General features: G+C 39.5%; 1 protein-coding gene across 2 annotated transcripts in view; it reads left to right on the forward strand.

Moving 5' to 3' along the window:
• The window catches only part of cntn4 (contactin 4), a 216,130-nt gene that overhangs the window by 26,722 nt on the left and 174,646 nt on the right, over positions 1 to 14,762 (forward strand). The gene's annotated exons all lie outside the window — the stretch shown is intronic.

A 14,762-nucleotide genomic window follows, 5' to 3' on the forward strand; every position in this document is an offset into this window, starting at 1 on the left:
TTCCATGCGGTGTGCAGTTGGACTTGAACGTATGCCTCACTTACCTAATGTGTGTAGATCTCTGACCTGTCTAGGGGGTAGATGGGTTACTCATCCTTCATCAGATCCGACCGCTACCATAGGCAGCCACCCTGACCCGACGCTTCGGGCGTCCCCTCCGGTCGACGGCCAGGTGGGGCCAGCACAAGTAGCGTTGTTGTGATTTTAGTTCATGAGGGGGTTGAACGCGACCTCAGATCAGGTGAGGTGTGTAGTGGCGTTCCCGGATTGGCGGATTTTGTCTCCAGATTTCTGAATGTCTGTCAGAATCTTCTGCAGAAATGTGGCGTGGCAGTCTGTCGGCGTCTCCAGCAGCCAACTTCGACTCCAATCAACTGCCGCCTTTTCAGGTGTGTGAGCTCCTAGGAAGGGGAGTTACCCAATACCCCAAGTGGAACATCAGCCTCTCCCTGCTTCCTAACTCCACCCCTAACCGTACACCTAGGCCTCCTAATTATGTGCCATAACACTATCACACAAGGTGCCAGCTGCTCATCAGTTAAACATTCACACACTCAATTTGGGGTTCAGTATGTAGCCCAAGGACACTTTAACATGGGGACTGGAGGAAACGCGGATCAAACTGCAAGTCCTCCTATTAATGAACAATGTGCTCTAACTCCTGAGCCACAGCCACCCACGAGGAACAAGCCCTTTCGAGGTTGGGGGAAACTACTGGGCACCCATAGAACCTATTTTCATTTAGATATCTCGAGGTGAGAGTTCAAGGGAGCCCTTTAAATAAATGGCCAGGCCAGTTGTTCCCTCGCCAAAATTTAGCCTAAATTTGGAGCATTATTTAGCTCCTTTCCCGTCAAGCTATGACAACATGGTTGGTACAAATGGATACCTTGGATTGTCTAGTTTCCCAAGATACCACTACCTCCACGCTAGCTTAAAATGAGCATACCACAGCTTCTTAAAGAAAGGGGGCCTGTGGGAAAGCCAGCAATTATATCAGGGTATCAGTAATGCCTTTGTTAAGGCCTGCCTTGAACCTAACTATCATAGAAGACATTACACAAAGCATTTCAATAAGGGATATTAGATGGCAAATATACTGTAATCAGTACAGTGCTGGATAATGCTGTCAGACCTCTGCCATGTTTGCTAAAAACAGCTCCAAGTACAAAGCCATAAATAGTTATGCAGTCATTTAGATTTTTATGTATGTTATTGTTACTTGTTGATTGGTCTGTTTGTTTGTATGCAGTTCTTGTTTATTATGTGACAACAGGACAAGAATGTCTATAAAGCTGCCATGTTGAATAATCATAGATAACACACATACGTTAAAGATACCCTCTGGAGATCTGACCACTACTAGTACTGCGGAGCAGGGTACTTTTACAGTAATATTGATCTCAATAAAAAGGAAATAACTGTATAATGCCGATGCGTTTCCATAGTCTTTTTTTTTTTAAAAATTAGATATAAATAGGTGCTACACACTTTAGCCTAAGACCTTATCCATGGTTCATATTCCACAAGTAACAAAGTGTGATTTTCAAAAGAAATGTAAAATATGTTTCTGAAGGCCCTTAACACACTAATTTAAATTCATTTCATGTTAGGTTTTAGAGTTACCTGGATGAGTGTAGAGTATAACCCATCCTAATTAGGTCTGTTGAAATTGGTCCACCATTTTAGTTTCAGTATGTCACCAATCAATCAGTGATTCAGTGAAGAAATTAATTATTCAATTAACAAAGTAAATAAGATACTGTAAATTGAGCTACAGATGTTATTCAAGAAATAATGCTGCAAAAGAAGGTTAAATTGAGGTTAATTTCTCAAATTAATATACAGTATAAAAGACACAATGAACTAACAGGAAATCATCAATTTCAAACGTCCATCATTCATTTACCATGCAGTAAAGTTGACTTATAGCTTCGTTATTCCATGGTGCCCATTTCAGCCAGAGGCTCTCTGGCATTGATCACATTTTGATGGAGGACTTTAATTTGTCTCCTTTACAAATAGGAGGGGTCACCATAGAGCATCAGTTGAATCACTCATGCGTTTAATCAACATGTATTATACGAATCGAGATGAAGAAAAGGCTCTATTGATGAGGTCTGTGTTCTGGTGAAACCCTCCTTCTCATTACTCAACACCCATTAGGCTGTTGTGAACCCCTTGCCCTCTTGTGCACATTGAATTATCAGATTTGCTTAAGGGACCCTTGAGCTATGTTGCATTGGCCTTGTGGTTTCGCCTGTGCATGTTGCCATTCATCTAGCTCTACATGATCACGTGGCACACAGCAGGTGATAATTGACCAGCATGCTTTGGGTGGAGCTGAATCCTCATGGAGGTTATTTCTGTCATGGAGAAATGTATCAGGCTTGCAAATGTGATCTGATGCAAATCAATAGTCTAGCATATGGACTGTTGATCTTTTTGGTTTATTTTCAAAGTAAAATAGCTTATTTTGGAGAATCAAATTTTTGTCTGAAGTAGCACTGGCGTTTGACAGGTCCGTATAACTACTTTGTCCCAAAGTAATGGCGTCATTTCAATCTGAAGTGATGTTAGAATGAAGCAGAAACATCAAACTACATATACATCACTATCCAAACTGACTTTCTATGAGTCTAACAGTTTGTTCTAGTTGGCCAAATTTCCTTTCCTTGAACAAACAGGTGCTTTGCATCTCTTTTATTGAGACATATCTACCAGCTTCCTGTGACATCAAAACACCCACGACCATGCTTTGTGTCCTACCCAAAGTGTGTTGTTTAACCACAAAATGTGGGCGTCATGCTGCAGATTTTAGCTTTAGTGTATCACCTACGCTGTCGCCACAAAGAACGTTGATATGTCGAAGACTGCAAAACCTGGAACATGAACAAAAAAGTTCCATCCTTATCTAAACATAAAGAGTAGTTCACATCACACACTGCTGAGGAAAGGTTGTGTTCCAAGGGTGAGGTTTCAGTTGTTTGTGTTACTGGAAACATGAGTGGGATTTTGAATGAGGTTTCCTCACCTTTGTGACCCAGAAGTTCCAGTTTCAGTTCGGCTCTACATGGTGTGGTTAAAATTGGAAAAAGGTTGTGGTTATGATTAAGTTTCTTTAAGATATGGTTGGGTTAGATCCCAAGCCTGCACATTGCTGGTGTCCTGGCATGCATTAATACTCTACTGTCCTATTTGTATGTTTCATATGTATCACATCAACTTTTTCTAAAATGACGCAGTATATATGAGCTGACTTAGTCATCAAAAGGTGGAGTGGATGGTGGATGGCGTGTCATGTTGGCAAGACACTTGCGAAGCTGTAGACCACTACATACACTGTTTGAGACCAACAAATAACAAAACCAGTTGGGTTTTTTTAGCAAATCATTGTTTTGTTTCCAGCGGCTTTTTAGCTACCAAACGTAGGTGTTTTTAGCAGTAGCTGTTTTTCCAACTAGGGATAATGCCACAAAAGCAGTTGTTTTTCATTAGACCTCGCTGCATTTCCAGCTAAGATACGTAGTGTCATGAAAAACGATTGTTTTTACTGAGATATCAATTCAATTCCAGGAAGGACTGTACCACCAAACCCAGGTATTTTAAGCAAAAACATGATCCTTCCTAATCAGAGCCAAGTGTTTGTTGTGCCTAGAACAAACCACATGTGAACCACAGCACTTCTGAAACATAAAGTTTTAACATATCAGCTGCATAATACCATAGAAATATAAAGTGTCCATTGTTTGCAGAAATGTACAATGGCAACATTTTTTCCTGGCAATTGGGTTCAACCACTGATGCTTGTGCATGTGTGCACAGGCATGGTTCAGTTGTGGCTTGTTTCTAAGGTTACGTCACCACTGTTCCTACGGTGGATGTTTACATACAGTACAGGCCAAAAGTTTGGACACACCTTCTCATTCAATGTGTTTTCTTTATTTTCATGACTATTTACATACATATTTACAAAAAAAGGTGAAATAACTGAAAACATGTTTTATATTCTAGTTTCTTCAAAATAGCCACCCTTTGCTCTGATTACTGCTTTGCACACTCTTGGCATTCTCTCCATGAGCTTCAAGAGGTAGTCACCTGAAATGGTTTCCACTTCACAGGTGTGCCTTATCAGGGTTAATTAGTGGAATTTCTTGCTTTATCAATGGGGTTGGGACCATCAGTTGTGTTGTGCAGAAGTCAGGTTAATACACAGCCGACAGCCCTATTGGACAACTGTTAAAATTCATATTATGGCAAGAACCAATCAGCTAACTAAAGAAAAACCAGTGGCCATCATTACTTTAAGAAATGAAGGTCAGTCAGTCCGGAAAATTGCAAAAACTTTAAATGTGTCCCCACGTGGAGTCGCAAAAACCATCAAGCGCTACAACGAAACTGGCACACATGAGGACCGACCCAGGAAAGGAAGACCAAGAGTCACCTCTGCTTCTGAGGATAAGTTCATCCGAGTCACCAGCCTCAGAAATCGCAAGTTAACAGCAGCTCAGATCAGAGACCAGATGAATGCCACACAGAGTTCTAGCAGCAGACCCATCTCTAGAACAACTGTTAAGAGGAGACTGCGCCAATCAGGCCTTCATGGTCAAATAGCTGCTAGGAAACCACTGCTAAGGAGAGGCAACAAGCAGAAGAGATTTGTTTGGGCCAAGAAACACAAGGAATGGACATTAGACCAGTGGAAATCTGTGCTTTGGTCTGATGAGTCCAAATTTGAGATCTTTGGTTCCAACCGCCGTGTCTTTGTGAGATGCAGAAAAGGTGAACGGATGGATTCCACATGCCTGGTTCCCACTGTGAAGCATGGAGGAGGAGGTGTGATGGTGTGGGGGTGTTTTGCTGGTGACACTGTTGGGGATTTATTCAAAATTGAAGGCACACTGAACCAGCATGGCTACCACAGCATCCTGCAGCGACATGCCATCCCATCCGGTTTGCGTTTAGTTGGACGATCATTTATTTTTCAACAGGACAATGACCCCAAACACACCTCCAGGCTGTGTAAGGGCTATTTGACCAAGAAGGAGAGTGATGGAGTGCTGCGGCAGATGACCTGGCCTCCACAGTCACAGGACCTGAACCCAGTCGAGATGGTTTGGGGTGAGCTGGACCGCAGAGTGAAGGCAAAGGGGCCAACAAGTGCTAAACACCTCTGGGAACTCCTTCAAGACTGTTGGAAAACCATTTCAGGTGACTACCTCTTGAAGTTCATGGAGAGAATGCCAAGAGTGTGCAAAGCAGTAATCAGAGCAAAGGGTGGCTATTTTGAAGAAACTAGAATATAAAACATGTTTTCAGTTATTTCACCTTTTTTTGTTAAGTACATAACTCCACATGTGTTCATTCATAGTTTTGATGCCTTCAGTGAGAATCTACAATGGAAATAGTCATGAAAATAAAGAAAACGCATTGAATGAGAAGGTGTGTCCAAACTTTTGGCCTGTACTGTACATTAGTCAACTGTAACTACAACATGAAAGGATGTATTGCTGCCTTTTCATCTTTGCTTTTTAACAGTTGGAAGCTATAGACTAAGTATAATAATTGAATTCACTTTGCCCCTCAAAGGCTACAGCCGGCAGCTACTGGCAACTCTGAAGGTGGAATGTTTTTATGCATGTTACTCAATGCATAAGTTGATGTCATGAATCAGTCAACACACCTTAGATGTCAGTATAACTTTGACCATTCCAGTTGCTTTTATTGGCTCTCTTGCATGACATACAGTTCAGCACTGATTGAATTTTCAAGCACTTTAAAAACATGTATATGAATTTCAACCGGATAATGCAAACCGTGAATATTCTGTTTATTATCACTTTGACAAAAAGTAACAAAGTGCCATTCTGGTGTGCTCCAGCAGCACTACACCCCTACATATAGTGTATATCTAAATTTCTATAACTGCCTTAATATGAATATTTGTCTTCTCTTTCATTCAGAATGCTTTGATGTCAGAGCAAGAGCGGGTATGCAGAATTACACCATGGGAAAAGTGGGGTTAATGAGGACAGAGTATACATTTTTAAACTACAGAGTGAGAGCAGTGTGTGCAGGCAGACCCACTGAGAATGAGCCGCAGCCGTGAAGGGGTCGCCCTTAGACTAAAATTGGTTTATCCTCCTTTCAAAATTCACCAGGCATGAACATTTTCTTTAAACAGTCTTTCAGGGATGCGTATACGCAGACCTTCATAACACTAATGTGTTTCCAGCGGAGCTGGAAATGAACATCATGGAGCATTTTTAGATCTTTAAGCTGGAGTACAGGATTATTGTACTAACCCTCCTGCTTATCAGTTTGGAACAAAACTCACTTCACAATGGATGATATAGCCTGGATATGGATCAGAGAGGTGGCTGAAATTGACTACTGGAAACAGGAACAATATGCAGACCAAAAAAGCTTGGCTTTAATATGCTGCAGAGTGCAATAATGGATTTGCAAGTGGAGTGAACTTCATATAGGTTGGAGAAAGGAATTGTACAGATGTTTATTACAGCTTTAATTATACTCCTCAGCTTGGGGAGTTATAAGTTGAAGTGTTTTTCATGCACAAATGAATAAAAGGCTTGATAATCACACATGTGCCAGTTGAATCTAAAAATCCAATTACATTTTTGACCTGGTCACCTGCTTGTATACTAACTGACTGCAACAACAGACACCAATGTGCAACAAAGTGATGAGGGAGGTGTTGTTTCATTTTAACTGACAGCTCAAATAATGGTGTTTGCAGTGTTTGGGGATTTTCTGTGAGGAATTAGGCTGCAGCGGGCGTTTCCCACATTTCTATTACAGAGATAATGAATAAAATATCCTCATGATTAAAGAAAATATGGGAATAACACATTAACATTTTAAGAATGTAATTTGAGACGCTGTCCATGTTCCATCTCAGATATATGATGTGTGTGCAATTGCCATAAAGCTCCATTGTCATCCAAAAACTATTAAAAACACACCATCAGCCACACTGTTACACTGTGTAACATGCTCCCTCAATATGATGAACATGGGCACTGTATGAACCAAACATAAAAGCCTTGCTGGCTTGGATACTGTAAAAAATAATCAGGGGAGAAGCAGGCAACACAATGTTGGGAGTAAATCACAAACTACTTTTCATAGCAATGTAAAAGCAAGGATAACATTTGTTCAAAATCCTGCCATCGTTCTCTGTTCTTTCTCCTCACTTTAGGCTTTACATATACAGTAAAACATATAACTGTGATTTCAATTCACAGTAATAACCCATTTAAAATGTGAGAACTATTATTACAAGAGGAAGGAACAGGGTGCTATCTCTCACCAAAATGTGACACAGTATTAAACCCATGATTTTTGCAAAAGTAACATCTGTTAATTCTAGCTAATTTCTACACACAAACACCCACACATACACAAAAACATACTTACCTGTTCTCATCCCTCGGGTGTCACATAAAGCAGCTTGGTTGTTGAAACTCGGGGTGTGATACTAACACAAGTCACAAGTTACCCTTTAGCGTCTGTGTGAGACACACCTGGCTTTGAGCTAACTTCAGTGTAAACAGATCTGTGGCAATGACATAGCAAACACACACCGGACTTCCACCCAGGAGGCCACTGTTTGTGTCCTGTGTGAGACCAAAAGTCAATGTTGAGAGTCAGCATTGAGTTTAACGTAGTTAATGTCATGTGACAAACGTTTCATGTGACATACTTGTGAACGTACATACGTAAAAGTATATAATGCAGAAGGGCTGCCCTCGATGCAGAGTTTTCCTAGTCGACCAATAGTCGTCATTGAGGGCCATTAGTGCACTGGTCGCACACATGTTAATGATATTAATTTGATTAATGAATTATATATTTTGGGCGAGGCAACACCATGGTTTGAGTTCAAGGTCTGAGAAAGAATAGTATAAGTAACATTGTTAACACTGTGCTATATTACAGAGACATATAAAACCATACTAATGAAGCTTCATTAATATAGGCCTATATCTATATAATCTTGCAGACTAACATTTGGTCAGCTATTAGGGGGCAGCCCTATAATGCAGGATTATAGATTGCTGTTTATAAAGACGCTCACCAGCAAAAGTGACGGTAAAAGCCGTCCCTGAATTCAGTCTTGTTTGGCGTTTTGCCCTGCTGTATTCACGTTTTTTCGGCGTTGTGTCACTTGATGCGTGCTCTTTACCATCTGGCATCTGGGCACTACCTTTTTATAAAGCCCTGACCTCACCTGAGCGCTGTGGGGGTACACGCCCATAAACATCCTGTGCACAGCATATAAGAAAATACAGTCAGAGAGCAGAGTGTCTGCAGATAAATACACTGCCACACACTGAGAGTGGGTCATATGATTTAGAGGGATAACTTCTTTTTGAGTCTAAAGTGTGGCGTGTAACAAGAGGAAATTGGCACATTGACCTTTAAGCTGAAAGGGTACCTAAAATGTCAACAGGCCACTGACCAAGCTGCCATATTTAACGAGTTGCAAGTGAGAACATGGTGAATATACATAATATAAGCAAATAACACAAATTAACAGCTAGCAGAAACGTACGGTTTGTCTTTTTGTATGTTTGTACATATTTTAGAATTATTCAGAGCAAGTTATTAATGACCACACTGTGACATATTCCACCACAGCTTTGTGTCCCTCCCAACTCTGAACCCAGAATTGTGCTCTTGCTTTAGCACAGTAAACATTATAGATCTAACCAGTACATACTGTATGTTCACAGTACATCTGTAGCTTATTAAATCAGTTCAGTGTCATATACAGTACAGGCCAAAAGTTTGGACACACCTTCTCATTCAATGCGTTTTCTTTATTTTCATGACTATTTACATTGTAGATTCTCACTGAAGGCATCAAAACTATGAATGAACACATGTGGAGTTATGTACTTAACAAAAAAAGGTGAAATAACTGAAAACATGTTTTATATTCTAGTTTCTTCAAAATAGCCACCCTTTGCTCTGATTACTGCTTTGCACACTCTTGGCATTCTCTCGATGAGCTTCAAGAGGTAGTCACCTGAAATGGTTTTCCAACAGTCTTGAAGGAGTTCCCAGAGGTGTTTAGCACTTGTTGGCCCCTTTGCCTTCACTCTGCGGTCCAGCTCACCCCAAACCATCTTGATTGGGTTCAGGTCCGGTGACTGTGGAGGCCAGGTCATCTGCCGCAGCACTCCATCACTCTCCTTCTTGGTCAAATAGCCCTTACACAGCCTGGAGGTGTGTTTGGGGTCATTGTCCTGTTGAAAAATAAATGATCGTCCAACTAAACGCAAACCGGATGGGATGGCATGTCGCTGCAGGATGCTGTGGTAGCCATGCTGGTTCAGTGTGCCTTCAATTTTGAATAAATCCCCAACAGTGTCACCAGCAAAACACCCCCACACCATCACACCTCCTCCTCCATGCTTCACAGTGGGAACCAGGCATGTGGAATCCATCCGTTCACCTTTTCTGCGTCTCACAAAGACACGGCGGTTGGAACCAAAGATCTCAAATTTGGACTCATCAGACCAAAGCACAGATTTCCACTGGTCTAATGTCCATTCCTTGTGTTTCTTGGCCCAAACAAATCTCTTCTGCTTGTTGCCTCTCCTTAGCAGTGGTTTCCTAGCAGCTATTTGACCATGAAGGCCTGATTGGTGCAGTCTCCTCTTAACAGTTGTTCTAGAGATGGGTCTGCTGCTAGAACTCTGTGTGGCATTCATCTGGTCTCTGATCTGAGCTGCTGTTAACTTGCGATTTCTGAGGCTGGTGACTCGGATGAACTTATCCTCAGAAGCAGAGGTGACTCTTGGTCTTCCTTTCCTGGGTCGGTCCTCATGTGTGCCAGTTTCGTTGTAGCGCTTGATGGTTTTTGCGACTCCACTTGGGGACACATTTAAAGTTTTTGCAATTTTCCGGACTGACTGACCTTCATTTCTTAAAGTAATGATGGCCACTGGTTTTTCTTTAGTTAGCTGATTGGTTCTTGCCATAATATGAATTTTAACAGTTGTCCAATAGGGCTGTCGGCTGTGTATTAACCTGACTTCTGCACAACACAACTGATGGTCCCAACCCCATTGATAAAGCAAGAAATTCCACTAATTAACCCTGATAAGGCACACCTGTGAAGTGGAAACCATTTCAGGTGACTACCTCTTGAAGCTCATGGAGAGAATGCCAAGAGTGTGCAAAGCAGTAATCAGAGCAAAGGGTGGCTATTTTGAAGAAACTAGAATATAAAACATGTTTTCAGTTATTTCACCTTTTTTTGTTAAGTACATAACTCCACATGTGTTCATTCATAGTTTTGATGCCTTCAGTGAGAATCTACAATGTAAATAGTCATGAAAATAAAGAAAACGCATTGAATGAGAAGGTGTGTCCAAACTTTTGGCCTGTACTGTATATCCCCTACTGTACATGAATACACAGCACAACTTAAACACACACACACACACACACACACACACTGACTACACAGTAATAAGCACAGCACATTTCTCCAGCAGATGAGCTTTTGTTGTACTTAAGAATAATACCAATTAGTCTGATGTTTTTAGACATTATAAGAATATACAATTTATAGAGTCAATCATACAACAGACAATACACCCGCAGTGTGTGTTACTTAACAAGTGACTAACAAATTGAGCAATTAAACACATCATATCTGCATTAGTTATAATAAATGGTTGTGTCAGCCTCTTTAATATTTCATACGTAAAGATAACTGCCTCCAGCTTACTGCTGATATGAATAAGTATGCTAATATAACAAAGCTTTCTCTGTGCTATGCAGTATTAAATATTTATTTGAATTTTAATGTATTTATTTGAATATTCATTGAAGAGGATCATATAGGGATCATCAGGGGATCATATATCTTTTTTTGTCTCCATTCACCTGAGGATTGTTTGCTGAACACACTTGGGTTTTTTTTTTTTCAGCATTACATGATTTATACTCATACTCACAATCTCTCCCGGGAGCTGCAGTACAATCAGATTTGTGCGTGCTGTTAGCCATTGAGCTGCTCTGCTACTTAACTCAAGAGCAGTTGCTGAGGGAGGTGTGTGTGCGCGGTTGTGTTAGTGTGTGTGCTTGCAGATTGAATCAGTTCATAAGCATCTTCCGCTGAAGTAAGAGGTATCCGCCGATATACATCTCCCATCTGTGATATTCACCGGCATTGTTTTATGGAGGAGAGTATTACTGCTGAGGTAACAACTATAAACAATAAACAGGATTTTGCAAGTCCAGTTTACAGAAATAAGAAAAAGTGACAGACAAAAAGCAAAGGATAAGATAAAATCAGAGGCAGAGGGGGGTCTCAAATGCACAAATCATTTAGGGTTTTACAATACCATCAACTTTGTGTCATTCAGATAATAACATATGTCCATGTTGTTTATCCTGCCATGCTTTTCCCCTAAAAAGTCTAATATAATTGTCTAAATTGTTCTCTGTTGGCCTAATATTCAGTTCGGAGTACTGAAGCCCATGTTTACTTGCCTTGCTGGGGTTCCTTGATTTACAATAAGAGCAGCCCAGATTATTATGGCATCAATTTAAGTGTAGTAGATTTGTCAGCTGAACATTCATTTTGTGAATTTTACTCCAGCATAGTAAAAGGAAAATAGCTTTCAAGATTAGTAATGCTGTTTATGCCAAATTCCTACCCTACCTTTGAAATGTAACACAGAAATAATAACAAAAAACAATTTTTGCCTGTTTTTAGAGAGTGAAGTAGTGAAAATGAGTCATCCTCAACATTTGTTGTGTTGGTTTCAAAATGAGGAAGACAGTTGGATAACAATTAGATACAAAATGGGATGTAGGCTCTGCAGCATGTTTTATTTTCTTTCCCTTTGGGAACTATAATGTTTGCTTTCCCCACATGATGTACAGATTTGTAGGAATTATATAATCAATCACCATCTCAAATCGTTTGGAAAATGGTGCATATAGCTGCTGTGAATGGGGGAAAACAATCTCTCAGGGGGAGCATGCCCATGGGCTTCCCTGGGTATGAGCTAAGCCCCGAATATTTATCACATCTGGCTCCGCCCTTGGATGAAATAAATAAGTTTAGTTAGAAAAACCACGTTTCAGCAGCACAAGAGACAAGATAAAAGAAATGAATAATGGACCGAAGACTGGCCTGAGTGAAATAAATAAGAAATAAAGGAAATACGACAGATGACACTGAAAGCTATACAATACATACATTACATTACCTGAGAATGGATAGGAGAACTGAATATAAATCAGTGTTTCTGCAGAGGATTTCCAGAAATCCATTAGTGATGTGTATTCTTTTCATAAATATAGTTAAGTATGAATAATAAATAATAGATAGAATATACAAGCATGGGTCTGTGAGCCAGTAGCAAGAGAATAGGGTCCCTGGGCACGAGATGAGTCACTTCCTTTTCTGCCACAAAACTATTAAAGCAAATAGACTACTTTAATTGTTAATTCAACAACTTTTCATTCAGAAATGATTGGGGGCAGGTGTAACTTAATTTTGAGTCTTTTTTATAAAGACAAGTGTAACTAAAATTAGTTATTATTGAACATCAGCTAGCAAGATGTGGTAGCAAATTGAGTAGGATCTTAATGGTCACAGCTCATGTGCTGTGAAAGATTAGCTTGGTGTTTATGGTGTTTTTGTGTTTGCTCATTTTTTTGAACTGGAAATAAAAATAACACTGGAAATGTATTTTTTTTATTTCTGTATTTGATAGATACTTTTTTGAAAGCAGTTTAGGCACACGTAATTTACAAAGATCAAGCACTGACAACAACACTAGAGAGGTGTTTTTTTTTTATCAGAGGACATATAATATTAGAATCTCATATGGTTAAATAGGGCTTACATAAATTTTAGCCTCTTTAACATGCTTACTTCACCTGCACTTTTTAACTGTATTTATGTATTTATTTATTAGGTCATTTAGCAGAGCATTTATTTCACACCTAATAACAAGAAAGAATATGAAGCTATTTTTTTCACTGACAAAAGAAAAAAAAAACAAAACAGCAATGCTATTTAAGTCATGAGCAGAGAAATGGTATCTGGTTAAATCCAAAACAAACAAACAAACAAACAAAACAATGGAAGTGACGCACCTTGTGTCTGAGTCTGACCTGACCCTACTCTCATGCAGAACTGGGGCCCCCAGACATGAGTTCCAGAGTTAGACCCGTCTCAAAACTTCAGCTGTCAGCTCAACACAATAGAGTTAAACCGAATTTCATCGGTGATGCTGAATGCACTGAAAAATTACACATTTGAAATAAACATGAGCAATGAGCCATCCCAGGAATGAAGTCCCGGTTACTGAGTTTAATCCAAAGACCTCGCTGTGAACTCTTTTCATTTGTACAGTTTCAGTGGTGCAAAGCAGGGCCAATCGAGTATTAGAAGCTAAATGAGGTATGCAGAAATCTCAGAGATATTTCAAAACCTCAGCAGTTAGTGTGAACAGCATAATGCTGCCTGAAGTTGTGCTACGTGAATTCTTGTCTACTCGTCCAAACAGAAAAAAATATACTGTAATGGTGTATTTCTACTCTAAATGCACTTGTAAAGCATTAGCAAAAAGAAGTTTTTGATGGAATACTTGATTACGTGTTATTTTTTCTGTTCATTTTAATAGACAAAGAATCTTAGCGCAGAAATCAGGTGTTAGTAAAAATAACAATAAATGGTCTCAGCAGACTGTTTTTCAACAAAAAACATGAATTTATTTGTTTTTGACAATTATTACACTCATATCAGTGAATAAAGTGATGCTGTAAAACACATTGCTTATATAGTTTGTATCATAGAAAACAGAACTCCAGAAAACAATATGTCACAAACCTCCTGAGATGACTATTCTTTGAACAAAATCAATAGGATACATTATGAGTTGATTGTATCATAAAATATAATTATAGATTAGAACAGTTTTTCCCTATTTAAGAAAAAAAAATTAAAGTTAAAAAATCCTAAGTAAAAGCTTTAAGTCTTTGACATGATTTTTTCACATGTATAAGTAATATAACATCTCATGTTTACTTTAAAACTGTTAAACACAAATTATGCGCTTTAACAATATGATTAATAGATTGAAAGGTGCCTTGTGCTTCGTCCTTGCCACACTGTCGGCCATGCTTGTTAAAAAACAGGGCGTGGTTCTAATGCAGTCCACTTAGGATGATGTGGAAAACGATTGGCATAATAACATCCTGTCAAATAATTCTTTGCATTTCGGTGGAGTCAGATGACAGTAATCATAGGTCTAGACATCCTAGAAAACATATGTGTATTGGAATGGACAGGGGATCTGAATGGGTCAAGGATTGAAGGATATATTCCTTTAAGGCCTTCAACAAAACCTGTTTCTGGCCAAGACCTTCAGACAGTAAACACGTCTGAACTCAGTAAATTGTTCAGTCATGTAAGAGTTGTCCTTGCCGTTAAACAGAACTTGAATGTTTGATATGTGAGTGTTTGTAACCCACAGCTTGCCACTGTCTCTGGTGGCCCTAAACAAGATAACCACAAAATTATTGCAGCCATTAGGAATTATCGTAATTACATTATGTATTGCCCCTCTTGGTGACATGCAGTATTTATGTCACAGGCTGGCTCTGCAGAACAACACACAACAATCTGCTTACAGGTAACAGTCAAATATCACTGTGAATAAATAAATAAATAAAACGGATCTCCTGAAGTGATTGTTGTT

The sequence above is a fragment of the Epinephelus lanceolatus genome, chromosome 1 (assembly GCF_041903045.1).
Source record: "Epinephelus lanceolatus isolate andai-2023 chromosome 1, ASM4190304v1, whole genome shotgun sequence".
In the NCBI taxonomy this organism is placed as follows: Eukaryota; Metazoa; Chordata; class Actinopteri; order Perciformes; family Serranidae; genus Epinephelus; species Epinephelus lanceolatus.